Source organism: Falco rusticolus, chromosome 10, assembly GCF_015220075.1.
Source record: "Falco rusticolus isolate bFalRus1 chromosome 10, bFalRus1.pri, whole genome shotgun sequence".
NCBI lineage: Eukaryota > Metazoa > Chordata > Aves > Falconiformes > Falconidae > Falco > Falco rusticolus.
Window position 1 is genome coordinate 28,740,184 of NC_051196.1, and position 13,880 is coordinate 28,754,063.

General features: G+C 43.1%; 1 protein-coding gene across 2 annotated transcripts in view; it reads right to left on the bottom strand.

Moving 5' to 3' along the window:
* Nucleotides 1-13,880, bottom strand: part of TSHZ2 (teashirt zinc finger homeobox 2) — a 231,304-nt gene that overhangs the window by 71,902 nt on the left and 145,522 nt on the right. Inside the window, exon 3 of one of the 2 annotated variants that reach the window (XM_037402668.1) lies at nt 971-2,625. The exons of the other annotated variant lie outside the window; for it this stretch is intronic. The gene's annotated coding sequence lies outside the window, so the exon portion shown is untranslated. Of the gene's footprint in view, nt 1-970; nt 2,626-13,880 lie in introns of those variants that run through there. 2 annotated transcript variants of the gene reach the window in all.

The window sequence follows — 13,880 nt, forward strand, 5'->3', positions numbered from 1 at the left end:
ATTTCTAGGAAGGTGAATCTGTAAACTTTGTTTAAAACCTATTAGAATTTGCTCATCTAAAACACTTTCGCATTGACTTATGGGTTTCTTTGGATTTAGAGCACTCAGCCAGGGTGTAAGAGGACTCAAACCTAATTTTTCCAACCTCTGTTTGGTCTTTGAAGCTTCACAAAAGTGGATCTCAAATGGAAAGAGAAGAAATGACCATGGGCATGGTCATGGGCACAATTCTACTGCCTCGTGCAGGTGGATTGCCTGGGGGAGGTAGACCCTGCGATTTTACTCCCAAGGATGCTCAATGCATTTTGCTTCATGGCTTTAGTTCAAACAAAACAGTCCTCAGAGCATGGACTGACATTTACCCTTTCCAGCCAAGTGGAGTAACCACTAGGCTAAAAAGTTGTATTTCTGTTCCCTCTCCCCAGCCCAACAAATCTTGAACTCCTGTTTTGAAAAGCTTCAGAAAGGGCAATGTGAGAAGCGCTCCTGCTTTGTCTCAGGTCTTTTTCAAGAAACAGAGAACAAAATTTAGGTGTTGAAGGATCGTGTAAAATCCTTATTGATGGTTCATGTTTGGAGAGGCTATATAAATTAGATTCATGTTCTGCAACTCTTGCCCCTTTATAAAACAGCCCAAACCAAGACCTTGGATCTGAAATTGTGGAGTGTTTTGAAAATATGGAGCTGGATTCAGATCCAGATCTGAATTTCCTAGTGGTTGCCTGTCTTCCATCTGTTTGTATCTGGATGTCTCATAGGATATAAGCAGCAGTTCTGTAGTGTCACACATGAATAAAGTGGATAATTATAAAATTAAAAGATATAACATGCTTCTAGGGGAGATAAGACTACAATTAAAGAGTATAAACAAAACTGAGTTTGATGTACAGACTGATATATTTATTCATTAAATATAATAACATAAACAAGACTATTAACTGTCATATTATAATGATACTGTACCCTGCAAATCATACTTGGGAAAAAGTCCTATTGACTTCAATAGCAATGTCACATAAATTTAAATCATGACTGCAGTAAAACAATATGTCATCATTCTTATTCATGATTATTTGTTGCACATACCCCAAAATTTTACACAAAATACCTGTAACTTACTGAACTGAGTCTGAGCCCAAATGTTTTATCTGCAAAGCTAAAGAAACCCAGCAGGGAATGCAGAAACCTGTTCCACAGATAACTGAAATACAGTATTCCCAAGAGGGGAAAACAGCCCAGGCAAGGCTGCTGTTTATCCCATCTCTCTAGAAAACACTGGACATATTTTTGCTCAGGAGATGGCAAAATCTGGGCAAATGCCACTTCGTATCAGCAGTGTTAAGATCAGATTCTGACCTTTTTTAAACATTGTTAACAGTCAGCAACAGTGGAACCCTTAAAGCAAAAATTTCCGTCTAGAAAGTATGCATTAACTAGCTTGGGGTAAGTAAAAAGCCAGTCTGGAAGGGAAAAAGTGTTTCAAGAATTCTCCCTTGTTGTACACAGCATCTGTGCCAAGAAGATGTAAAACAGGACCATTTTGAGTCATAACAATTTATCCACCCTTTGCACAGCCTCTTTGCTCATACAGGGCACAAGGCAGGGGAGAAGCAGCTCGTGCAAGATCTCTAGTGTGAACAACACCAACTTAAAATCTTAAAAGGGGACTCACCCCAAATTTGTGAACTGCGCTGAACTGTGAATTATTATGTCAAATGTTTCATTGTAAAAGTCCTCATTAAATTCTTTGGCGTTCACCACACGCTCAGCGTAACTTGAAGTGCTGAGAAAACGAACGCTTACTGTGCCATGACAAAGGCCAATGGTTGCCTCTTTACTGAGCTTGATACATATGGTGAAAACATATTGACTAATTACTTGCCATTTTCAAAAACTGAAAACACTCCAAAGTCAGGCCCAAGATAATAGAACAAGATACAGTACGAAGAATAAAGACTGGGAGAATAGAGAGGAAGAACAGTGTAACTCTGTTACTGCTAATCCCTTATTCAACATTTGCTTTGATATATGCATACCGAGGAATAATACAGCATCTCCCTGTTTCAAACTGCTTAATGAAAATTGGTAAATTAATGCACCTCATTAATACATCTGTTCAAAGTAGAGACTAGCTGAAGTAGCAAAGATAAAATCCAGAACCAGACTTCTCCCAGACAGTAGCATGCCATGGCCAATAATTTGCCCAGGGCTTCAGTTTTGCCACGCTCAGTTTTCTGCAGTTGTGCAACTTGTTCTGGTGTTTGCCAAGTGCCCCCCAGGAGAGGGAGCTGGGCTCTGCTGTTGAGGGAAATATATTACAGGGGTCCAAGGCAGTGTGGCAAGTAAGACACCAAGACATGCTTCTCACTCTAGTTTTCCAAATGCCATCTCTGATACAAATAGTCCCTTACAGCAGCCTAGCCCGAGCTGCCTCAGAGAAGTCCCTTGTACACAGCCTTCAGAGTGAGCCTCTTTAATGCCATCTGATTTCCAGCACCTCTCCTCCAAGTCATGACAAACTGGCCCACTCATCTGCTTAGGAATCTTCCCTAAGTAGTGGGACGAACATTTGACAAGTTAATTTCAAGGTAGCTCATGGAGTAGGAGCAACGTAAAGCTACACAACTGCAAAAAAAAAAAAAAAAAAAGAAAAGTTGCTGGATAAATTCTGCCAGTAATGGATGTGTAACAGAAAATATACTTAAAATTCAAGCTCTTTGTATTAGAAGACAAGCTCTTTGGTTTAGAAGTAGAAAACACGAGTACTCGCTGAAGCTAGGGTTAACAGGAATACAATTACTGCTATTAGAGTTTTATGATTATGAAACTTGTACTCATGTATCCACAACTTAGAAATAATAGGAAATGCAATAGATGACTTAAAAAAAAATCAAGACAATTTTTAAAAAAATCAATAATTATTCCCTTTTATTTTCACTTTAAATCATCCAGATAATAGAAATCAGAGACCTGAATAGGATGCCTAATGTTAATGGCATTATTAGATCGAGAAAAAAGAAAGTGTGATCAAAAGTTTGACCCATTTACCAAAAAGTTCATAGTTTCTAGAAGCACACTATTCTACTAGTTAGAATTTTTTAAAATTTAAGATAAATCTCAAACCATGTTTGGAGGTTAGATGTAATCCTAAGCAGGCACTAAGAATAATTTATAAATATTTCTATTATATGAGAAAAAGTTGCTATTTTAGAGACACATAAATAATATGATGCCTTTCATAAAAGTTTTAGAAGTTTTATTTTCCAGACCATCAACTAAAAATAAAACACTTTCAGTGACTGAATTTCCTTTAAGGCAACTCTTGCGCCTGATTTGATAACATTACTGGTGAAGTCCTAGTAAAACTCCTGGAAGAATTCCCCATGTTTTGAACAGGACTGGACATTACCCATATTGCTTTTCATGACTATTACTGTTTTATTGTAAAAGCACAGGTAGATCATCACAATTTTGCCCCTGTTGCATAAATATGCAAGGGTTTAAAAGAATGGCTGTTCTCCAAGGGGTGGGAAGAACCTTGCTTCATTTACTGTTTAAAAAGAGTTTGAAAACCTTAAAGTCACCTAAGTGCAAAAGATGCTTTTCCTGCTCCAGTGGAGTTCCACCTCAACTTTTTCCAAAAGCCTGGGTAAACAACGCAATTCTAAATAGAAGCAATAAACAAAAATACTATTATTTATTTTTGTTCTAATAATTCCCAGGGCAACGGAGCCTTCCCTGGGCAGCCGACGAGCCAAGCTCTCGCTTCCCGGGCACTGCTCTGGCAGAGCATTGTAGGGGGGTAACCAGGCTCTAATCACGGCTTTCTGCTTTCAGTCACTTTTTGTTCTTGCCAATGAGGGTTCTTTTTTATTTCCCTGGGAGTTCACCAGCAGCACGTACCATGCATGGAGCCCTGCTATGCAGCAGCCTGCAGGAGGGATAACGGAGCTGGGCTAAGGTGTGGGAAGTTCTTTTGGAAACTCAGTTCCCTCCCAGTGCAGCCACGCTCTTCTTCGGCTTTTTGTTTAATCTCTAGGTACAGTCCTTGCAGGCTTGTACATAAAACGTCAATGAAGCCAGCTCAAGGACTGCTTGCCATGTCTGAGTGTGGCACCACACAATGGGCTGGGAATGCCTGAGATCGTTTCCTTTCCTGCCTTTCATATCACTGAACTGAAACCATCACTCGTGTCAAAAGCAAGGACTGCAGATGAAAGGCCAGTGCATTAAGACAGCACATAATTGTCAGTCTCTGAGTTTCTGACATTAATCGTTTTACTCAGAGAAGGCAGTGGAATGTTTTTTGTGTGTCCCCCCCCTCCCCACCTCGACTGACAACACACAGGAGATAGTCTGGATAAAAATTAAAAAAAAATGACTCAAAATTTTTGCTAATTAAAAGTAATGTGTTTTCCCATTTTTTGGCAATTTGATAACACAAAACACTTACTTGGGGGCCACAGGGGGAAACAAACTGAGACGGATAAAAAATGTTTTGTGTTCATCCAAGCAAGACTATGTTAATGCACATTATCCCATTAATGCACATCAACATCGGGAATAAGCGCGCCAATGCAAGCAAGAAGCATACACTTATCATCATTTGATAACATGTTTAATGACAGATTGACGGTTGATTTGCAAATGTGAACTGGCATCAATGTTGCTAACTTCAGCTTCTGCCGCCTCCTCTGCTATGCCAGCATATTTATGTGCATAATTTGATTTCGCAGCCACACTGTTAGTACATTTTTAATATTAACTATGCAAGAACAGACAGCCGAACTTAAGTTGCACTGATGGTTTGAGTTCATTAGATTGAAAAAGATGGGCAATGATGACAAAGATGGAGATGGCAGTGCAACATCAAAGAGGCAACACTTAACAAACACACTCCATTTTGAACAAACCGAACCAACACATTTCATGTTGTCGGCTGCAGCAGAGCCCTTATGTACAACAGTAAGAAAAAAAATATGCTCCTGCCCTGGGCACACTGACAGCAACTCTCCAAGAAGCTTAGCAGGCTCCTGGACACACAGCTGTAAGACATTTCACTCATCTATTGCAGGTAAAGGGATTGATTCTGATCTGATGTCCGAGTGACAACAACATAATTTAGCGGACTTGCAGTGGAGTTACTCCTGATTTACATCAGTCCAAGAGAGAGTGCCTGCCTGTTCCCACTCTCCTTCCCTAGTTTGCTTTTCACAGCTGCGATTCTTTATGACGAATAATAAAAAGATTTTGCTGAGAGCTCAGCTCTTGCATGCATGATACAGAGAGCAGAACTGCGAGTTCCGAAACCCTGGGGCCTCATGCCGCGGGGTGTGGGATGTCCTTCCTGTGTCCCTGCAGCCAGGGAGCCCCGCACTGCACCGGGCTGGGCTCCCGGTGACTTCCTCTTCTCTAGTGATTCTGGACAATTCAATTCTGCTCTGAGGGGAACATGTGCCAGTGAGCTGGGAAGAGGATATTTCATCCTCTGCTCACATTAATGTCTAGGCATATACTGCATCTAGTATGAATTTGCTTGTTGTGCTGCAATATATAATAAATTTGAGGCAGTAGCTTTATGTTGCAAGTTGTAATGTTAAATTTTATGATACAAACTGACCATCTGCAGGAATCTGACCATATAACCTAAGCCATTCTGTGTAGACTATAACATTAGTACCTCTGAATCACGGTGAAACTATGATTTAGACACACAATTAGATAGACCAGGTCCTCAACAATTCTCAGCTGTCTGAATTACTGCTGAACAACCTAATAAATATATACCATATAGGCCTCTGTTCTGCAAAGCTTTCAAAAATGTTCTTAAGTTGGCCTCTAATCGGCAAAGCACCTATTGCAATTACTGTTACTCAGAGAGTAGTCCTGGAGCTTCTAGAAACCCATTGTGCTTGGCACTGCACAAACAGAACAACACCCCACTGCTCAGGGACCACTGCTTCTGGCTCGCTGCGTGGGGATGGAGTGCTGGAGCAAGGCCAGGGTTTGTTAGGAAGCTGTGAGGGACATGAAGTATTGACTATTGAATTTAATCCTGGAAACACTGCACCCACTTGCCGGATTGGGATACTGAGTAAGGGAGCAGAAAAGGACATTGCACCAGTCAGCAGGTCACCTTCACCAGGCTGCAGCAGGAGGACTCCTGGTACCTCTGACGTGGTGGCAGCTCCTGAGCAAATGCCTTCTGCCAGGATGCTGACCTGGCCAGGCTGTAGAAACTGTATTCTTTATGGTCTGTTATGAAAGAAATCTAAAGCTTTAATTTCAGTAAAATCTCCTTGCAGGGGTCTGTCCTCTTTTTAAGAAGAGACCTGCATTGCAACGAGAACTAATCCGAAGTCCCTGGCTACATTCAGTTCAGGTAGTTTGTTAGGCACCTCCAGTGGCTGGTGCTGTACGGATGAAGGTGTATGACTCCCAAATGAGGAATATCTGAACATACAGACAGTAGCAGACAGCCTGGGAGACTAGCATCTTCGGCTGATGTGTGTAGTCGGCTTTTTGAGAATTTAAGCTATTGATGCATTAGGGTCCAAAAACCAATAGCAGAATAGCAGACATGAGATCTTACCATGCAAGGTGTTGTATTGAGTGCAAGATGATCTCTGTCTTAGAAAGGGGCCAAATAATTTCCAGTGACACAGGGCAACAGGTAGATCTTGCTTTACCCAAATGAGAACATGAGAGATCTTGGAAGCATTCTCAAAAGGAAAAGACCCGCACCCCCCCCCGCCCCAAAAAAGAAAGGGGGGGGCAGGGGAGAAGGGCCAGCAGAGGCAAATGCAAGAATGAGGTCACATTCACCTTATTTTGTTTTCTTTTAAGTATCATCAGTGGACTGTTCAGAAAGGCACAAGAGCAGTGAGCAGTGGGGCTTCCTGCCCTGCGAGCTGAGCAGCAGAGAAGGAGCTGGTCAGCCCGTACCCAGCAACCTCAATGACTGCTGTTAACAGCCTTGTGCTGCCTCCTCCTTACCTGGGCTTTAGCTACAATTAGAAATAAAAACATATCCCAGGGAGAGGGAATTGTGGTCACTGGTCACTCATGCCTGCTGATGGAGAATGGGTGATGGGGAGAGCAAAAGAGGCAGGCTGTGAAAGGCTCTCTCCTACCCCAGCCCTGGCCCAGCACGACCTCAGCGTGGTAGCATTGCAGGGGGGTGTGAAATAGCTTCCAACTCCTCGTTTGCCCTCCAGATTGACTGAGCTCCTCCTGTGACCGTGTGCTTAAAACACTGGTTGTAGAGAGCTCCAGAGAACAGGACTCCAGAGCATCACACAGTTGGAAAACCCATTAGATTTCTCGAGTCACAATTATCTCTGCTAGTGCATTTGTGTCCTCTTTCCTGTCTTGCTTTAAGTAAGTTACAATTCTCCCACTCTCGTTACTGAGTATATGCAGATGCCACTTTGTTCCATGTGATTTATAGCCAGTAGCTAATGTTCAGTTATAATTCCCCATTTTAGACATGAAAAATAGCCTGTAATGCTCAACACAAGGGCCTCTCAACAATGATATATAATTTCAAAATTAACATGAGGACAGAGGAGACACAGGATTTTGAACTAGGGACTTTCTCATTCAAAGGTTAAATCTCTACAAGGTGAGCTAAAGGAATTAGTTGAGTTATTAAGTAAATGCCTCTGTTATATTTTCCCAGTACATTAGCTGTTGCAGCCTTTTCCAGTTCAGCTGTGTTCCGCCCCAGCGTGTTCAAAGTGCAAATGCTCATGGCACTGTATTCACACATTTGTTTTTTTTCAATGTCAAACAAACTGGAGCTTTTCAGAGCCAAAGGTCAAAGTGGAGGGCCCTTAAGAATATCTCTTGGGAAATTATGTGATTGTTCTTATGTCTTTATTGCATATAAAATCAGGCTTCATATATGGCTCGCCCTTTCCAAGCATCTTAAAACTATAAATGAGTCATGACTCAGTCCTGCAACACCTAGGTTATATAAGCGGTCTTGTTAATTTACTGGAATATCTTGCATAACTAATCATTTCCAGGATCAAACTCTGAAGCCTCTGAAACCTCTCAACTGTGAAGAGCTCCTTTAGAAGCAGTGAAGTTAAATCCCAGCCTCACATGATGAGTCAAAAGCAGAACAAGGGACAGAACCTGCATCACCAGACTTGCTCTGCCAAACGTAAGCCATAAACCCCTCCTCTGGCAAAGCTCAGCAATTCAGAAAGCTCGTAGGGAGAACAGAGACTGGAGAAGGAAAAGAGCTTGGCTATGGAGAGGTTTTGGAGGTGGCATTCCTTTCTTGTGTGCTTTCTGTTCACAGTAAGAAGATGTAGCTCATATCTTAGGTGTCTCTTGCTGCCCTCTGGTTAACGCTGTCTCACACCAGCACCAAGTATTACATCTATGGATTACAAATTTATTGACATTTGACATTTGCATCAGCTTTCACCTCATCAACAGGAGCTTTGGCTGCCAAAGGGAATTATTATGGAAGATTTCAACAGGCATGGGAATGCCAAAAAGGTCATTAAATCATATCAGAAAAACAATGTGTTCATAGTGTTCATACATTTAGTCTTGCCAGTAAATCTTCTGGTTGATGCTTGGACCACCTACTGACGATACTCAAAGAGAAGGAGAAACAGGGACAATTGAAGAGATGAATTAAATTAAAACAAAATGACATGAAGCCTGGCACAGTGGGATCTTTAATTTTCTACTCTATGAATCCAGAATAAGCAAAAAACAAAACAAAGCACAGTGGCTTGACTTTATCTAAGTTAATTCCATCCATATAGGCAGGGCTTAACTAAATAATCCTGAGTAATGTGTGCACCCAACATTATTGCATGCAATTTGTATGTGGGAGGTGCAGAATTCAGAAAACATATGGCACATGGAAAACAAATGACAGGGTGTGCTTTTACACTCATTTTGGCTATACTTATCACTCTTGTTGATATTTTTTTCCAGACATGAAATATGAGTGTAGGAACTTTCACCCTAATCCCTTTGGAAAAATACTGAGAGCTATTTTTTTTTTTTTTTTTGCAATTGTGATTTATAAAAGAAGGCCACCACATAATTCCTGGGAGCAGACAGTGTTTTAAAAAAACACTGATCAAATAAACAGAATTACCTCCCCCATCATTTTTCCCCTGGATGACAAACCTAGGTCTTGTACCATAAAAACCCAAGGCCAACAGATTAGGGCTCCATAGGATTATGGAGGGAAGTGAATTACTGAACTGGAAGCCCACCCACAACCTATCTATCTGTGTATGTCTAGTCTATGGTGAGCTTCACTAAAGACTGATCCACATGCAGCTGTTTGCCCCTGAGCTGAGCAAGCATGAAGGAAGTATTAAATTTGCCCTTCTCCAGTAGAAGAGTGGTGTGTTCACATGAGCACAGGCAGAAAAAGGCCACAGTATTGTCATATCCCAGTGGGATTCTTCTTCTGTGATGTCCCTTGGGATGTAGATCAAGAGGTGGGTAAAAAGCAACATCAGCCTTTTTAATGGCCCTGTAAAGAAAGTTGGTAGCCATGAGGATGCAGTCCCAACAGTGCTCAGTGCCAGTAGCTTGTCTTGTCCCCCAGAAACATAGTCAGCATCGTGTAGCCACTGTTGTGCTTGGAACACTGCTGCACATGTGGCTATGGGGAGGCTGCACAGGATCGCATGAAGAGCGGCAGAGGGCAGCGACAGAGAACTGGACAGAAAGGTTCTCCTAAACCTTGGCTTGAAACCAGAGAGAAGTGGAGAGGTACTGCTGTGTGAGGGAGAGATCTAGCAGCAGCTGTGCACTACACCAGGATATCGGTTGCATGTATTGAGATAGATAATTTCAGGTAGTCTGTGTGACTCATGGTATAAACTTGGGGTTTTCAGAAATAGGGAGTGTTTGTGAGTTTTCATTAGATGACAATGAAAACAGCAGTTCCACATTTGAGATTTCAACGGTTCTTCAAGAGGAGAGGGGAGAGTCACTGTTTGCGCACCAAATGCTTTGGAGGTTTAGAAAAGCTGAAAGCAAACCCAGAAGGGGTCAAACTAGTATTATATATGTGCAACAGAACGAGCAGTTTTGCATCCTCTGAATTACTGGTCCAGCTAGTATAAGCTCTGCAGTAAGACCGCAAGTCCCGCTCCATATACAGTTGAGAAAGAAATCTTTTGAGGGTGGCATTTTTATTGCATCATGGTAAACTCCCAGGGAAAGCTGAACAGAGAATGGAATAAGGTGTGATACCCTTATGTCTGGGGGCTTGGTAGGTATCACTTCTGCACTCTGGGTGTGACTCCTTCCTTAGCCATAGGCAAAGAGGAAGCACGAAGGCTCAGCACTGGTCTGACTGCCATGGGCTGGTTTGTACACCCTCTTCCCCCTGCCTTAGGGTTGGGCGCCTTCAGAGCTCACCCCAAGAGGCCTCACAGTTGTGCCCAAGCTTCTGCAGCTATCAAGAAGGCCTCCTGCATATTCTCTGCAGCTCTGGGAGCAGAGGAAAATAATCTCCTCCAGCTGAAGTAGTCCCTGAACCATAAATCTGGAGGCTGGGGGAGTGCTCTGGGAAGGGCACCACCTGTGCTTACACTCACACTGGTCATGGGCAGAGATAGGATGGACACATGGACCTTTGACCTGACCCTGTATGGCTATTCTAATGTTCTTACCTCACTTTTAATTCAGCTTTATGAGAAGAGCAGAAAAATGTCATGAAGAAAGTCTTAGCAGTGTTCAGCTGTTGGGCACATCTCCTGTTACAAAGGATTGTGTATACTTAGGGCTAGGGAATAGAATATGAACACAAAACATGGCAATCGTTCACTTATAGCTGGAGGCTACCGGCTCCACGACACAGAGAAAGCTCAGCCTGGCAGTGATGCAGAGAGCAAATATCCCAACCGGGGACCAGGGAAGCTCCCTCAAGCACCAGGGCTGTTGGAGCTTGAGGGACTGTGTGGTGCAGGCAGTGTAAACCAGCCTCGACCTTCACCAGATGATGCAGAGCACTAATGGGAAAGGCAGGAGAAGAGAGAAACAAAAGAGCATGTGGATGTCATGGCCTTCCTGATGATGCTACTTGGGGTGAGCCTGAAGGCTGAACTTTTTTGGTTCTCCAATGCAGCCCAAACCCACTGTTTTTATCACCTGGTGGAGCTCTTGAGTGGTTGTGTTAATCATGGATGAGGGTGACAATAGATATGGAAACTGGAGGATGCTGACAACATCTTAGTAAACTGTGTCCTCATACCCTCACCTTTCTCTTCCTGGCCTGCTTAGCCTTGCAGCTGCTGCTGTGTGCACAGAGTTTCCATGCTGGCCACTTGATAATAAATTGAAAAGAGACTGCTGGAGTACAGGGGCATGGGGACTCTGAGCATCCACGGGGACTCCGAGGCCTACGATCCTCTGCAGTACAGGCTTCCCAAAGGATGAACTCCTTCTCCTTCATCTGTACCCCCTCCACTGTAGCAAAGCACCAAGCAAATGGTCTTGGCTGGCCTGAGAAAAGGCGGGCGAGGGGAGGCAGCAACTGCTACCGCATATACCCCTGTGTTGCTTGATCTGACACAGCTGCTGGAGGAGGTGGAGTGGAGGGAAACAACCACATCAAAGCCACTTTAGCCACCTCTCTTTTCCCTTCAAAAATGTCACTGCGGCACCCTCCACTTTCTATAACAATGTTTATCATTGTTCTTCGATTGTCTGGGACAATAAATGGTTAGAAATGAGCATATATCACCAGGAAATCTCTGCCTGCCCCTTCCCCCAAGCAGTGTCATAAAAACGTACAAATTCACATTAATAATGAAGTGCATTTCCCCGAGAAGCCACTGTGTATCTCAGGGAGAGCAGGCAAGGTGGCAGTTGCTGCAGAGTTTCTTATTAAAGAGCAGAGCAAATACTCATAAATCTGATGAGGGGCCAAAGCACATGTTAGGGCTGTCTCCCTCTTAATGGAACCTTTTCTGAAATGAAAAAAATATATATCTCGATACATTCAGGGTATTCATTAGACATGACAACCTCCTACACTCCTCCGTCCTTCCCTCCCCCACTGCTGCACGTGCTGACCCCTGGCAAAAGAGCTGGTGCTGAGTGCTGGAAGGGAGGGATTTTGGAGGGGAGGAGGAACTGTTTTGTTTCAATAAAGAGATTGTCTAAATTTACTACAATGAACATGTCCCCTCCTGGCCCCATGTCTCCCTCCTTCCGTCTGCTCCAGCAAGCTGCTGCAGTTCCCTCTGTCTCCAACCCGCAATGCACGCTCCTCTTGGCTGCCTGGCCTCTGCCATGACCCACAGCCATCCCATCTGTCCATCTGCCAGGGAGAAGAGCCAACGGAGCCAACACTGCACCCCAGAGCAGGATCTCTCTTCCAAACTTGAGTGCAGGAAACCCTTCTGCCACCTCACACCTTCAAGGGCTTGGCCAATTCATGCTCTCGGCAAAATGCGATTCTCCAGACACAGGGAGGTGGCAGGATGAGCATTGGTCCCCTCGGATCTCTCAGGGGCTGTCATCTTGCTACCTGGTGCAGTGTCTTAATGTTATCACCGGCTGGAAACCCAGGGTCTGCTGCCCCTTTCCTGAAGGGGAGATGCTCTTGAAAAGAAACGCCATCACACTTCAGACATCAGCTCTGTGCTGTGTGTTGTTCTACCTCATTCCTCTTCTCTCAGGCAGGATCCTGAGCTGGAGCCGCACTGGTGTAAATCCTGCATGACTCTGCTGACGTGTGAAAACTAGTGTAAAGGCCTGATCCTTCCTCTGCCAATGGACTCTGCCTAGATGCACAAAAAGACGCAGTTCTGAACTGAGGAGATGGGAAGAGGTTGCAGAATGAGGCCTGAAGACTACAGCTTAATAATCATGAATTATCTGCTCATTATCCCAATAAATAGTGAAAAATCTCTTCCTCCTTTCCTCCTCCCATAAAGCTGTATCTATAATTTTCCTTTTTCCATCTGTGCTCCATCATATTTGCACTGAGTGATCATCCTGCTAAATTATGTTATTTTTATTGAAAGGTGCTTTTGAGGGCTGGGTACTGCTTATGTCTTTTCGTTTTGTTATTGATCTTTGCGATTTGATTGCTAAGGTATAAAATGTATAAATAAGACTCAGATACCCTTCCTTTGAAATCTCACTGGGTAAAAATGTTCTGCTATAGATTATGAAGGCTGTAGCATTTAATAATATCAGGCGCAACAAGGAGAAGGCAAGATTTTGATATCCTTATGAATACTGAATGCTTGAGGAGTAGGTGCTATTCAAGGTCAGTTAAAATCTGGTTGAAATACTTAAAAGTTGCTGTTTCTTCGTGAGCAGAAGAGCTCCTGCCTTTTAGGGGCAGAAACTGTCATATACAGTGTGCTTATACAGAGCCTAGAAACAATATGGGTTGACCTAGTGAGTTGGATGCGCTAATGCAATGTTAAATAATATTGATCTTAATAGCAACCTGTAGTATTCATAAAAAGCAAGTAAATCTGCACTGATATATCTGTGCTGACACCCTCTGATGTGTCATCTGGCCTGACCCTGCTCTCAGGGAAGCCAGGAACACACTATTATTAGTTTTACAAGGACTATTGCTAGATTGAAAAAGTGCTATACAGGAAAATTTTGAAGATTTAAAAATACTAAATTAAAAAAAATAACCTCATCTACCACTTTGGGGAAATCGATACATTTCAGAGGATTAGGAGAACTGAGGTGTCACCCCAACAGGACTATTTTGAGGGAGGTGTGATGGGTTGGAGGTAGTTCCTTACTGAAGATGAACTCTGTATCTCTCCTCCAGCACAGCGGAAAGGCCAACCTATTCCTCTTCCTATTCCTGTCTCCTCTTCTTGCTCTCGTGGTACTCAGCAACTTTT